The 14611-nt window shown below is 43.9% G+C and overlaps 1 protein-coding gene across 4 annotated transcripts in view; it reads right to left on the bottom strand.

Moving 5' to 3' along the window:
* Positions 1-13961, bottom strand: part of GPD2 (glycerol-3-phosphate dehydrogenase 2) — a 136092-nt gene extending 122131 nt beyond the window's left edge. For 3 of the 4 annotated variants that reach the window (XR_014828997.1, XM_021075778.2, XM_021075777.2), the window contains exon 1: positions 12827-12960. The gene's annotated coding sequence lies outside the window, so the exon portion shown is untranslated. Of the gene's footprint in view, positions 1-12826; positions 12961-13573 lie in introns of those variants that run through there. The other variant, XM_021075780.2, reaches the window with a different exon arrangement.
* Between the last annotated feature and the right edge of the window lie 650 nt (positions 13962-14611).

The raw sequence follows: 14611 nt of genomic DNA, 5'->3' as shown, positions 1-14611 counted from the left end.
GTAAAAGACCCACACAGAGAAAGGGAAAAGATAGCTTGCCTTTAGAATTTATTAGGCATCTTGGAGCACGAACTAGAAAATGTCACAGAAATATCTACCTGATTCTGAAGAACAGTCTCTACCCTAACTGGAATGAATCAGCCTCCAACATCTGATAAAATAACTATTTAAGCCTGAGTTAAACTACACCTAAACTAGCCTCGAATTTTTAGTTATTCCATATTACATCATTTCAGGGACTTAAAGTTTAACACCACATCAGAAGTAATTGCAAAGCTGATTGAACTTACTGGAATTTAGTGTTCACCAGGGTTCAACTCCGTAAGTATAGAATCTCTTCAGCCAACAACATACCCAGGGGCCCCTTGACTGTGCCATCCCTGAAGGAAGCCCACCTATAGGTACACAGAGAAAGGATAGACCATCCTAGACAGAGGCCAACATTCTCACTCTGTCCGCATCTGTGATAACTCAGTGCTCACAGGCAGAAACACAGTTACTACCGTGGGCACAGCTGGGATTCTTCTAGTCATACGGTGCTGTCCTTGGCATATTCAAATGATACCACTGACCAGTTAATAGAACATTCTCTGCAGGAGGCAGCCCGTGGAGAAGTCATCAGAGACCACAACGCTGGACTGAATTCCAACTTAGTCACTTACTAGCTGTGTGACTGACTCTGAAATTTAGTCTTCTTACGCATAAAATCTCATCTATTTCACAATTTACATGGAGAATTTGAGATATAGTAAAAAAGGTATGAAACTATATATGTTATCAACAACTCCCATTGCTAATAAACAACCTACAATGGGCTCCCACATTTGCTGGAACTCTACATCTGCTGAACAGGGCCATAAAGACTGTGGTTAGAGAGAACAAGAGCAGCTGGAGCCCCGCTTTTAGCCCCTGCAGCACTTGGCTCTGACCAAGCAAGGGCACTTAAGACTCACACTCACACATTGGGAAATGAATCCTGTCATTTCCCTGGGAAAACAAAACAAAACAAAACAGTAGGCAGGCCCCTTCCAGCATTTCTCTAGCATCTCTCCCCAAAATAACCATTCTCTTCAACAGAAGGAATGTTGTTATTTGTGGAGCTTTCTATCAAACATGAAAACCCTGTAAAGTCCAGCTCTAACACAGATCTAACTCCAGGCCATCGGTTACCTGTCACAGAGGTCACAGGGAGCAGCAGGTTCTATTCCACTTTAGATCAGACTCTGATCACGTGGAGTCCAATGTTTATACATCTGTCTATCTCAAGGAGTGCTCTTAGTTGGAGGATTTAAAACATTCCCTGTAAGAGGCTTGATCTAAGGTTTGTGTCCTGAGTTAACCCAAGCCACTGGGACAACTTTGACCCCCTAAGAGTGGATTTTTTGTCCTATATTCAGAATACTTCCCGGCACTTATTTTTAGTTCAGATAGGGTGAGGAGTTGCTCTCCAGCTCTATCACAAACCCTGAATACCATCTATTGTGGGAGGAAAAAAAAAAAAAAACTAAAACTAAATACAAACCCCAAATGCTGCCAAAACAGCCAACTCCATGAGTCAATATTGGTTTACAGAAATCAAGAAATTTCTAGAAAATGTGTTCCTTCTAGGCAGACGCCCTCCCTTATCTCCAGAGGTAAAAACACATACCAATCCTGCTGTATAGCACTGGGAACCATATCTAGTCACTTATGATGGAGCACGATAGTGTGAGAAAAAAGAATGTATATATGTGTATGTGACTGGGTCACTTTGCTGTACAGTAGAAAATTGACAGAACACTGTAAACCAACTATAATGGGAAAAAATAATTTAAAAAGACACACACACACATACACACCAAGACTTGGGTGAGCCAACCAGGCAGCAAGAACTTGCAAACAAGAGGCATCTTAGGTGCCAAAAGGTTCTTGTCTGGCCATTTATTCAGTGCTTGCCAACTCCTGTCCAAGAGTCTATTGTACTGCCCAAACCAGGTCCAGACCATCCACTCCACACCCCACAGACTCCTCCACCACCCCCTCAATTCATCCTTGCCCTATTCTGTATCAATCTCTAAGAAGGACTGACTTACTGCTGCCACCTCATCTCATATTTGCTCTTCCCAATCTTCAACTAGATTCTTATTGCTGACATTTGAGTTACATAATCTAAATTCTCTGTTACATATAGCTAATCAATTCTTACATTTATGTTCAAGGAAAGCAAGGTCTGAAAAGACATAAAAGGGACTGGACAATTTTACCAAAGTTCTAAAACATTCCACACACCAATCCTGAAATCATAAGCAGGCACTACAAACCGCCCAGACAATCATACTTAAACAATACCTGAAATCCCCATTTCTTTGGTGTTTGCATTTCTTATCTGTATAACTGAAAAATGATTACAATCCAACATAAAACAATGACAATGGTGGACTAAATCACTGGATAACAAATAAAAGTCATTCAGTAAAAGAAAACACAGGATTATGTCTGCCTCCCATTTTAATTAACTATATGGTCACCAATTTTCTCCTGCATTTATCCTCTACGTCATTAGAAAATTTGCCTTCATTGTTAAAGAAAAAGAAGGAACACAAAATATAATTTAGATGTCATAACAAGAAGGCAATACATAAATTTAATATGTATTAAATTTTAACTTAATTCAATAAATTCATTTAGCACCTACTGGTGTTAGACCATGAGTAAACAAAGATGAATGAAGTTTCTGACTTTGGGAGTTCCTGTCATGGTGCAGCAGAAACAAATATGACTAGGAACCATGAGGTTGTGTGTTTGATCCCTGGCCTCACTCAGTGGGTTAAGGATCTGTTGCCATAAGCTATGGTGTAGGTCACTGAAGGGGCTCAGATCCCGAGTTGCTGTGGCTGTGGTGTAGGCAGGCAGCTGCAGCTCTGATTGAATCTCTAGCGTGGAAACCTCCATATGCTGCAGGTGCGGCCCTAAAAAGCAAAAAAAAAAAAAGCAAAAGCTAAGGGAAATCAGGAGACTAGTTATAAATAAACTGGGGACATGGGGTTAAGGGAAAGTAGGAAACATCATGAGGGCAGATTTATGGAGAAAGTAATAATTGACTCAAACGCTGAAGGTTCAAAAGATGGAGGTGAACATGAGCAAAGACATGATGGTAAGAATGAATATTGCATTTTCAAGAACAAAGGGGTGTGATACGTATGTTGAGAGAACAGGATGGAACACAGTAGTCCTAAGTGAGGAGATGAGGAGACTGAACGGGCAAGCCAGAATAACTCTCTGGAGATCTTAAGTGCCATTCTAAGGGCTTTGGCCTTTGTCCAGTAAGCAATGGATTGCCAAGGAAGGCTTTTAAACATATTTGTTGGCTACATACTGTGTTATAAGTCAGTTGACATATGTTACATTAATCCTTACAACATTCCTAGTAGGAGTGATGGAAGCACACTTGAATTTATAAGACCATTCTCCCATTCCCCATTTCCTAAAGCAGTGTTGAGAGATAAACTAAAAATATATGCATCTGAGAGAAGGGAAATCAGGAGACTAGTTATAAACAACCAAACACAAACTCCTAAGGGTCTATACTAAGCAATGGCAGTGAAAATGGAGTGGAGAGTGAGCACAGAGCCTAAATACACTTGCTAAGGTGACTGTTCCCAGAAGCAGCATTCCTTCGCTTCTGCCAAATAGGAGAAAGTACCTTCCCCAGGGGTTGTGGCACCATCTTGGCTGAAAAGAGGCCCTCAGACCACCTGGTGCTCCTGTCCACTTAAGGGCAGTCCCCAAGGAGGCCTTTATACTCCACATGGTCACCACACCATCAAGAGATGCCCTAGGGCTGCAGATAACTCTGAGGAGGTTTTTGCTCACCCTTGGCCACCACACCATCAAGAGATGCCCTAGGGCTGCAGATAACTCTGAGGAGGCTTTTGCTCACCCTTGGCCACCAATTACATCAACAGGAGCTGCCAGAGGTCAGAGTCCAGCTTCCCTCAAGACCTCCCCCAGACTAATCCCATTATGCTCCACAATCCTCTTTACCCCAATCTTCACCAGGAGCCCAATCTGCTCCTTCTTGCTCTCACCTTGTCAGCCCTGCCCCCTCCATTGAAGCCCTCTATCCTTTTTTTTTTTTTTTTTTTTTTTTTTTTTGTCTTTTTAGGGCCGAACCCCCAGCATATGGAGATTCCCAGGCTAGGGTTTGAGTTGGAGCTGTAGCCACAGGACTTAGCCACAGCCACAGCAACATGGAATGGGAGCCTCATCTTCAACCTACACCACAGCTCATGGCAATGCCGTATCCTTAACCCACTGAGTTAGGCCAGTGATCAAACCTGCGTTCTCATGGTTTCTAGTTGGGTTCATTAACCACCAAGCCACGATGGAAACTCCTAAATTTATCCTTTTCTTTTCTGAATGCTCCTTTCACTAGGCAAAATCCAGACACATGGAGAAAGCAAAATTTAATCTGAATTTTGAAGGCTGAAGCCTATTAATGCTATCTTCCCAGCATGCAATGGGCATGGCCAAAAAAATAATAATAATAATACACACCTGTTCATACAACTACAATTCCTTAGTTGGGCAAAGAAGAAAACAGACTCTTACCTGCAGTCTTGCTCCAACCTTGCTTGCCCTGCCTACCATAATCCAGTCTACTTTGTAGAGCCAGAGCAGTCTTTGACAGCAGACATTCTCCATGGGAACAGTAACACCCACAAAGGGACAAAGTTGGTTCTTGGTGGGGGTCAGTGAAAAATCTTACATATTACAATGAATTGTGGTCCTCCAAAAATCAACTCTACCAACAAAATCTTATTATTTTAATATTTAAGGAATACTCTCTGGCTAGGGAAAAATTAATTTAAATTTTTAATTGATTAACCGTAGCAATTTTTCTTCTTAGAAAGACATAGTTTTTTTAAAAAAAGTTGAGAAACACTGTTTTACAGCAAAACCACATCATTTCATTTAGCAGCACATAATCTTCCAATGGCTTATATAACCTTAAAATGAAATTTAAATGCTGGGAGTTCCCACCATGGCTCAGTAGAAATGAATCTGACTAGTGTCCATGAGGACACAGGTTCAATCCCTGCCTCACTCAGTGAGTTAAGGATCTGGTATTGCTGTGAGCTGTGGTGTAGTTCACAGGTTCGGCTCAGATCTGGCGTTGCTGTGGCTGTGGCTGTGGCCAGCAGCTACAGCTCCGATTTGACCCCTAGATGGGAACCTCCATGTGCTATGGATGCAGCCCTAAAAAGACAACAACAAAAAACACAGAACACCTAAAGTAGAAGTAAAATTTCCAACAGTTGAGGGGTGAATGGAAGGTAGGTAGAAGAAAAATAGTATTTTAAATATACTTTCAGAAGTACAGCTTGAAAGAAAAGAAAGTGAGCAAGTAGCCAGAGGGAGTGCAGAGAAGAGGAATAGTTTAGGGTTTTAGTCTTATTGTTATTGTGATGGGAGAATCTTCACTACTCTGATAAATATTTCAAATGCAGGTGAACATGGAGAAATTTCATAGAGTAAGCTAGCTGAAGGGGTGAGGGCTCCAGAGTATTGGGGAAAGCATCATCTCTGGAAAACTCTACCTCTAAGTTGTAGTTGATAGAGTTGATGGATTCAGATACAAGAAAGATGTGGAAAGGAGAAAAAAATATTAAGAGTTGGCCTGAGACCACTGTTTTCTCAGTATGACAGGAAGCAAGGACACTGTGAAGGGGACAGTTAACTCTTCACCCAAAACCCATAATCTCTTCTGCTCCCAGCTAAACAACATTCGCCAATCTCCCTTGTTGATAAGTGTGACTGTGCACCTGATTTCTGGTCACTGTTATGTGAGTGGAACAGTTACATTCATTTCAAGACTAAGCATTTAGAAAGTGGATGTGTTTCTTTTCTCTCAGAGATGCCGGAGACAGTTGAAAAGAAAGCCCTAAGGGATGGCAGAGTCACAAAATGAAAGGTTTCAGGGTGCCTGAATCATCAACTGGAAGAAAGCCATCCACCACCAAGACTATGACATGATCAAGAAGTAAACATCTGTTGTGTTTGTGCTTTTGTCTATTTTCAGATCTGTTATAACAGTTCAGACTGCTCTAACCACTAACAATTATCTTTTGACAAAAAAAAAAAAAAAGCACAGTGGAGTAGAAGGCTCAAAGAAAATGCTTGAAAGTTTGGAAAAAATTTGGCAACAAATAGGAATAGGTGCTGTCTAGAAACAGGTAAAAGAACGGACTTGTGGCTAAAGATGAAGAACATTTGTTCACTTTTCCAACAGCATTCACAAACCCAGGTGTAGGAGTGGAAAAGGCAGACTGATACCTAGTTGCAAGGTGTTTGCACATGCATTAAGACCAGAGAGGATTATAACAATGTCACAGGTTCCTAGAGTCAAATCAAAAGGAATATTGTTTCAGGAAGGCATACTGTGCTAGGCACTCAATGTCTGAAAAGGTTCAGTATCACTTGTGGAAACTGTTGAACCACAGTATTGGGAAATGGAAGTGTCAAAAGACGAAGTTCAGTAAGTTGAGCAAGGGAATTCATTTTATCACTACTTTTTTTTTTTTTTAGCAAAAAAAGCAGGAAATGGATTATAAAAATATAGGTGGGATTATCTCTTGAGTCTATTATTTCTTCATAGTTTTAAGGAGTTTCTGTCATACCAGAACTTAACTTTGGCTTTGAGTGAGTTATATAAGTTCTCTGGAACTCTGCTTTCTCACTGATATGAGATCACTGTTATATGGAATGATGTGTGCAAAGTGCTTAGCACAGAGCCTAGTAAATGGCTCTTGTTCTAAATTATGCTATTTATTACTGATTGTAAAAAGGCAAGACTGTGTTAGATCTTTGACCCTCTTCCTATGTTAAGATTCTATGAATCTATATTTTTTAGATATATATCCCAGTGGGTTGGGATGGGGAAAAGGAGTTAATACTAGCAAATACAATAGAAGAGAGAAGTGAAAATATACCTGTTATCACAGATCCTATAAACACAAGCCAGGAGGCAGATGCAGAAAATGCTGCATCCTCCCAATATGAATGCTAAACCTGGACAGGCTGAGATGAAGGACACCCCAAACTCAGGTAAGGAAGAGGAAAAGTTAGACCAGGTCCAGCGGGGAACAGAACTCACTGGCCAAGACTGGCTTCCTCTTAGGCAAGACAAGAACAATAAGACACTGCATGCTTTTACGGCTTTAAATTCATTTGGTCCTGCCATTTTACCCCGTTTTTCAGAGGAAGAAACTGACAGGTACAGAGACTGACCAAAACCACACTTAGGTGGCTCTAATGTAACTTCAGGGATGTGCACAAATAAACAGTTACCCCAAAGCTCCTACATAAAGGTCCCCAAGGTTTTGTCTTAGGATCTAGACACCTTTGAGATAGTTATGAATAAAACTAGGAATAAAAGAGATCTAGGAATTCCACTGTAGTCCAGTTGGACTGGATCACAGGGAAGAGAAAGGCAGAATCTTAATAAGGGGCAAGACTGGAAGGTCCATGAATTCAAAGACAGGTATTTAGAATTTGGTGCAACAGGGGCAGAGTGACCCACGGAAGGGTGGAACAAAGAGTGATAAGATCAAAGCAGTTTTGATATTACCACAGGGAAACAAAACATCCTTTCTTTCTTCAGTTTAAATAAAAGGAAAGAGACTTTGGTGAATTACTTTTGTCACTTTTCAAATGTATTCAGAAGTTTGTTGTCTTTTATTGAGACCCATAAAATCCTAAGGAAAAATTTCCTAAAATGTTTATCTTGAACTTCAACTTTTTTTTTTTTTTTTTTTTTTTTGTCTTTCTGCCTTTTCTAGGGCTGCTCCCTCGGCATATGGAGGTTCCCAGGCTAGGGGTCTAATCAGAGCTGTAGCCGCTGGCCTGCACCAGAACCACAGCAACGTGGGATCCGAGCCGAGTCTGCAGCCTACACCACAGCTCACGGCAATGCTGGATCCTTAACCCACTGAGCAAGGCCAGGGATTGAACCCACAACCTCATGGTTCCTAGTCAGATTCATTAACCACTGAGCCACGATGGGAACTCAGAACATCAACTTTTATTACTACTGTATATAACCAACCAGCTTTAGTGGTCACTGGTGCATATGAGGTAAGTAGGAAAGCTTTCTAAGCATCTGTCACCAAGTACTTCAAGGCCATCTCATTTAATAGCAGCACCTTCTAGAAATCTCATTTTCAGAAAACAGATTCTCAGAGTTCCTGTTGTGGCGCAGTAGTAATGAATCCGACTAGTATGCATGAGGTTTGATCCCTGGCCTTGCTCAGTGGGTTAAGGATCTGGTGTTGCCATGAGCTGTGGTGTAGGTTGCAGACTTAGCTTGGATCTAGTGTTGCCGTGGCTGTGGTGTAGGCCAGCAGCTGCAGCTCCGATTCAACCCCTAGCCTGGGAACTTCCATATGCCACAGGTGCGGCCCTATAAAGCAAAAACAATAACAACAACAACAAAAACCCGTCAACAAAAGATGAAAATCCTGGAATACAAGGAAAAAAAACCCAAAAACCACAACTGCATTCATCTCAGGACACAAAATTTTAGTTAAGGACAAACACTGACCACAATCATTATCTAAACATCCTCAGATATTCAAACCATCCGCTCCTCATTTCCTTTTCTTTAAATGGTCCTGAAATCAATCCCTGGTCAGGTTATATACGAAGAGGTCTAAAGTTGGAAATTTCCTGGTTTGTGGCCATTTGGGCCCTTGTCTTTTTCACTTGGAGTTGAATCTGACCATTTCTGCCTCCTACATTTCTCTCCCCCATCATGTCAACAATTCTAAAACAAGGAAATATAAATGCCCTTTATTAACTTCTTCTTCCTCATAACACAACTTCCAAGTTTCCTTTGTAAAGGTGATGAGCCTTGATGGAATTTTCTAAGTATTTTGACAAGCATCTAAAATCAGTTTTAAAATACCATCTTAGTTTAGTTCCATTCAGTCTTTGCCTATCTTCCAAAATAACAATCCTAAAATTAACCAGTTGTAGGGGTCCCAGACTTAATGACTAGTGATTTTTCCCCTGAAACTTCAGATGAAAACAATATCCTATTGCTCATAACTGGACAGAGTAATAAGCAGGCTGACTGATACACTGTTTTAAACCAAACACGTAAAAAGTGGCAAGAAGAGTTATCACTTTTCACTCCAATCCTGGGCTTTAAAACTTCAGAGAAAGTGAAAAATATTTTTAGAATTATATTGTAGGTTTCTAATACACTTCTCCATAGAGTTCATTTTTGAAAGTATATTTGATTGTGCTCGCTTTTTAATAACACTGAATTACAAAATAGCAAACATTCTTGAAACAAGGATGATCTATTGTAATATTCAGGAAACATCAAGTCTCTCCAACTACTTGAGCCCATTTTTACCTCTCCCTTCCATCAGCACAACTGTTTACACCTAACATTCTACCACTCTGTATATGACTACCTAAGATCTTATGTTGGTCTCTAATTGTTTGACATCTATATGTTTTACCTTCTTAAAGGAACTCACACCTTCTCAAAAGTGGAATAACCATACTGTTTTCTTTACCTAGCACTTGTTAACTATTTAATGAATGCTGCAGAAGCCTAGAGAATATTTCATTTATGAAGTCAAGTGTTGGGAGTTCCTAGTTGCAGCTCAATGGTAACGAACCCAGCTAGTATCCATGAGGAGGACGCAGGTTTGACCCCTGGCTCCACTCAGTGAGTTAAGGATCCAGCATTGCTATGGCTGTGGTATAGGCCGGCAGCTACAACTCTGATTCTCTCCCTAGCCCAGGGAAATTCCATATGCCGTGGGTGCAGCCCTAAAAAGATTAAAAAAACAGTCAAGTGTTATGTATATTTGATTTCTAATGTTCTTTGTAAAGTTGTGCTTCCTTTCTTTTCTTTTTCTTTCCTTTTGGCCATACCTGCAGCGTGTGGAAGCTCCCAGGGTGGGGATCAGACCCATGCCATAGCTGTGGTCTAGGCCACCGCAGTGACAATGCTAGATCCTTAGCCTGCTACACCACAATGAAAGTATAAAGTGTTGTTTCTGTGCTTAGGACAATCTAGTGAGTATGGCTATTGACAAGTAGAAAAAAAAATCAAGTTTTGGAAAACCTAAGCAGAAATTTCACCACATTAAAATAAAATAAAGGAGTTCCCGTCGTGGCGCAGTGGTTAACGAATCCGACTAGGAACCATGAGGTTGCGGGTTCGGTCCCTGCCCTTACTCAGTGGGTTAACGATCCGGCGTTGCCGTGAGCTGTGGTGTAGGTTGCAGACGCGGCTCGGATCCCGTGTTGCTGTGGCTCTGGCGTAGGCCGGTGGCTACAGCTCCGATTCAACCCCTAGCCTGGGAACCTCCATATGCTGCGGGAGTGGCCCAAGAAATAGCAACAACAACAACAAAAAGACAAAAAAAATAAAAAAATAAAAAATAAAAAATAAAATAAAATAAAGAGGAGAAGTTAGATAATGATTTAGGAATTGTTTCCCTTCTCTAATAACCATAGCTGCCACTAACCTCCCCCTCCCCCCTTCCCCCATCACATACACAAAATAAACTGGATGATTCATTCACAACATACAAAAGCTTGAGTTCCCTGATGATGCAGTGGGTTAAGGATCCAGCATTGTCACTGCTGTGGTGCAGGTTCAATCTCTGGCCCTAGAACTTCTGCATGTCATGGGCATGCCCCCTTCCCAAAAAACAAGAATAACCCCCCCCCAAAAAAATGCAAGAGCGAAATTATCTGGCTAACTGCATTCTTTGCCCAAATCTTCCTTTCTTGAATATAAAAAGTAAAATATATGAGAAAGACGAAAGCTAATATTTTGACGTCTACTATCTAACAGGAACTTCACTAGGAGTTTTACATGTGCCATATCATATATTATTACCCACATTTTGTCAATGAGACAATTGAGGCCCTGAGAGGCTGAATAGGCCAAAAGTCTTTGGTTTTCTTCCCCTGATTACACTCAGCTAGAGTTTGTCCCACAGTTCAGTAATTCATTGAGAAAACATTAATTGAGCCCTTATCTCAAGCTAGTCACTACTCTAAGCATTACAAATATGAAAAGTGTGTGAGACAGACCAAGCCTTCTCACATTACTTACATTCCAGTGATGGAAGCGGAAACCAAATACCCAAACAGGATAATTTCAGAGTTATAGTAGTTTACCAATATGGCTTATGTACAATGATAGACAAATACTTCTAAATATCTATGAGATTAAATAGTTACAAAACAAGGGTGGGGCGCGGGGGGGGGAGGCACTGACAACTGGAAACACTGCAACCCTCTTGTCAATTACTGAGCTAATAAGTCATTGCATCTTTTTTTTTTTTTTTTTTTGCTTTCTAGGGCTGCCCTCATGGCAAATAAAGGTTCCCAGGCTTGGGGGTGGAATCTGAGGGGCAGCTTCTGGCCTACACCACAGCAACGCAGGATCCAAGCTGCGTCTGTGACCTACTCCACAGCTCACAGCAATGTCAGATCCTTAACCCACTGAGCTAGCTAGGCCAGCGATCGAACCTGCAACCTCATGGTTCCTAGTCTGATTCGTTTCCGCTACTCCACAATGGGAATGCCGCCATTGCATCTTTTAGCGCTGCTCAGAATGTCTATGTGACTATAGTGTGGCTAAAAAGACTATGTAACATATCAGGCTGGACAGCTCCAACAATGTTGGTTCTCAAACCACCAATTCCATCTTTATCCATTATTACTAAGGATTGCTGCATTATTTGAAGAGTTGATTTGGAAAAATCAAAGAAGTGTTGTAACTTGACATAATCCCCCTAGGAGAAACACAGGAGGGTTTCAACATTCTCATCATGAGGTTTCCCAGTCTACACTTGATATCCATTGAGCAATGGAATCCAGCATTCAGTCAGCAAAAACTGAGACTAGAGTGATCAGTAGCTACCAGGAAGTGCCTGGCCCCATTTCGGCATTTCCCATTACTCTCCACACTCCAAAAGGAAACCTCACTTCTATTAAACTGGGGATCATATGCAAAATTACGTTTTGTTTTAAGCAATGAAGACTCAGTGGAACTTACCCTTCTTTCTCCCACCTATTTTATACAAGTATAAAAACTAACTAAATTAGCTGTTGGCTATTTCCATAGCCTGCCCCACCCCCCACAATAAAGTGTTGTAATTTGGGTGGGCCCCTGTCACTAAGACTACTCAGAATTTGCATTTGTAAATTTCTTTGGAACTTCTTAGGAAGGCATTTGGGGGGTGGGGAGGGAATAAATGCTCCTCAGTTTAAGGTGGATAGCTGTCTGGGGACCAAAGGCTAAGATCATTCACAGCCAAAGTAGTCTGCAAATCTATTTTTTGCTCGTAGAAGTTACTACGGGCAGAGCTGGGGCTGTTTTAAATCCATCAGTGTACATCTTTCATTTCCTCCTGGAACTGCACTCCAGCAAGTGAAATCTCCAAAAAGCCTCTGTCCCCTTCTAGAATCTTTCCCTCTCTTGCTTCAGAAAGGAGCAACAATCCTTTTTTAGAAGACAGGCGACATCCACAAGCAGAAAGTTTGCAGCAAACTTTCAATTAGATACCAACCCTCGCCCAAAAGTCCTGCTGCTTTACTAAGGAGGAAAATGCATTACACCCCACTGCCCTCCAAAACGTAAACACCTAAACCATCTAAGACTGACCCACGTTTGTAGGTGAAGTTCTAAATCTTGCCCCAGATTCCGCCACCACCCACCCCAACACCGGACTCCAGGAGGTGATTGAGAGACCATTCCCCGCTACAACCCAGGGGGCGGGGGCAGGGGGGTCTCCTAGGAGGCACACACCTGAGATTGGTCCTCTCGCGCGAGGGGAAAGAGCAGGAGCACTGGGTTCCTCCGGCCGGGGCGGAGTCTGCCTCCCCCCTGAATCAGAGCCTCGGCCCTGGTACCGGCGGCGAAGAGCGCGCGGATGTCACCCTGGGGAGGGCAGGGCAAGTGTAACCCGACGCGCCCAGCGCCGCCGCGCCCCGCCTCCCGGGCAACTTGCTCCTCCCGCTCCTCCTCCTGCTCCCCTCCCCGAGGGCCGAGCCTGGCGGCGCGGCTGCCTCATCCAGGCGGATACCGCGGGCCCTGGCTCCTCCGGCCCAGCGGGGAAACGCGGAAGTGGAGGCGGGGGACCCCGCCCGGGAAGGCGGGGGGGGGGGGGTGATGGGGGTGGGGAGAGAAGCGCTGTGAACCAGCGGGAGGCAAGCGAGCGAGGTCTCCGCCGCCCAATGAACGTGACGAGACCTGGCCACCGGGCCATGGGGCCCGCCGGGTGGGGCCGCGGCGTGGCAGATGCGTGGTCCTCGCTCCAGGCTGTAGTTCCTGCCCTGGGCCCTGGCCGGGCCGCACTCCAGACCCACCACCCCGCCTTGCCAGCCGGCTTGCGGGCTGGGAAGTCCCGGCTGAGCTAGGCCGGAGAAAGACTGTGGAGGTGTTCGATTTTCTCGGCTCCCTCCCCTACCCCCGCCCCGCCTTGAGGGTATCCCTCACACCTGCCGGGGAGAGAGGAGTCACTCGCTTGCCCGAAGGCCGGCGGGGCTGGCTTACCTGATTTCTCGTCACCTGCCCCCGAATCTGGCCTCCCCTATTCGGCAGAAAGCCTTTTCTTGGCCTAGAAACGCGTCTGGGAGAGGCCGACGGACCCCTGGGCCCCCACTGTCAGAGCCAAAGCCTTCGCCAGGGCTCCCCCCCCCCCCCGCCGTCCCCCCGTCCCTGCTCTCTGGAGGTGCTCCTGGCCTGCTGACACTGCGCCTCCGCCCCCCACCCCCCACCCGGCAGCGTCAGCGGGGAGACCCGCAGGGAAGATCAAACCCAAGCTTTAGGGGACGGGATGCTGAGCTTAGGCTCCTCAGGCCCAGCCTTGTACAGGTGGGGGGAGGGGAGAGCCCAGGCAGCAGAGTAGCAGGCTTCCCCGTTGTACCCCAAATCCGACCCTGCCCACTGAGCATGCCCAGCTCACTTGTTGGAAACTCCAAGTGCTAGAGGAGCTCGAGGGGACCCAAGGAAGGCTAAGATGGGGTTCAAATGGATCCATTTCTTTAAGGTCTTTCCCACGAAGATCTCTGGGAGCTTTGCACATAATGTTTCTACCGTGGTGCTATTGGAAAATACCCAGGAAGAGTTGGAAAGGCCTTTCGAAAAATGGGGTGGGGGCAGCCAGATTAGTTCCAAAGAATAGAAAGCATGGGTTTTTTTCAGCCAATTATTTATTAAGTCATTCACTAATTTCTTTACATTCCAAATAATTATTATAATTGACCAGGAAATGTGTAGATTCATGGAGTCTCAAATGGTACCAGGAAACCAGCCCATCCAATGGGTAGTCTATCGAGTGGAACAGTGGTTCTCAGCCTTGGATACACATTACCATGGGGGATGGGGGAGGGGTATTAAATGATCAGTGCCAGGTTCCCATCCCCTGGATCCATGGAATCAGTCCACGATGGAACCTAGAAATCTTTATATTTTAAAACTGTGTGTCTCAAAGTGTACCTGGGGGAGCCAGCGGAAGTGGGCATTACCAGAGAATTCTGGGGCCAGGGCCTAGCTGATTGAACAAGTCATTCCAGAGATTCAGATGCACGA

The sequence above is a fragment of the Sus scrofa genome, chromosome 15 (genome assembly GCF_054392235.1).
Source record: "Sus scrofa isolate SSC_HxYL_T2T_F1_AM1 chromosome 15, Sscrofa_HxYL_maternal_Yorkshire_Landrace_v2.0, whole genome shotgun sequence".
Classification (NCBI taxonomy): Eukaryota; Metazoa; Chordata; class Mammalia; order Artiodactyla; family Suidae; genus Sus; species Sus scrofa.
This window is presented reverse-complemented; position numbering and strand designations above follow the sequence as displayed.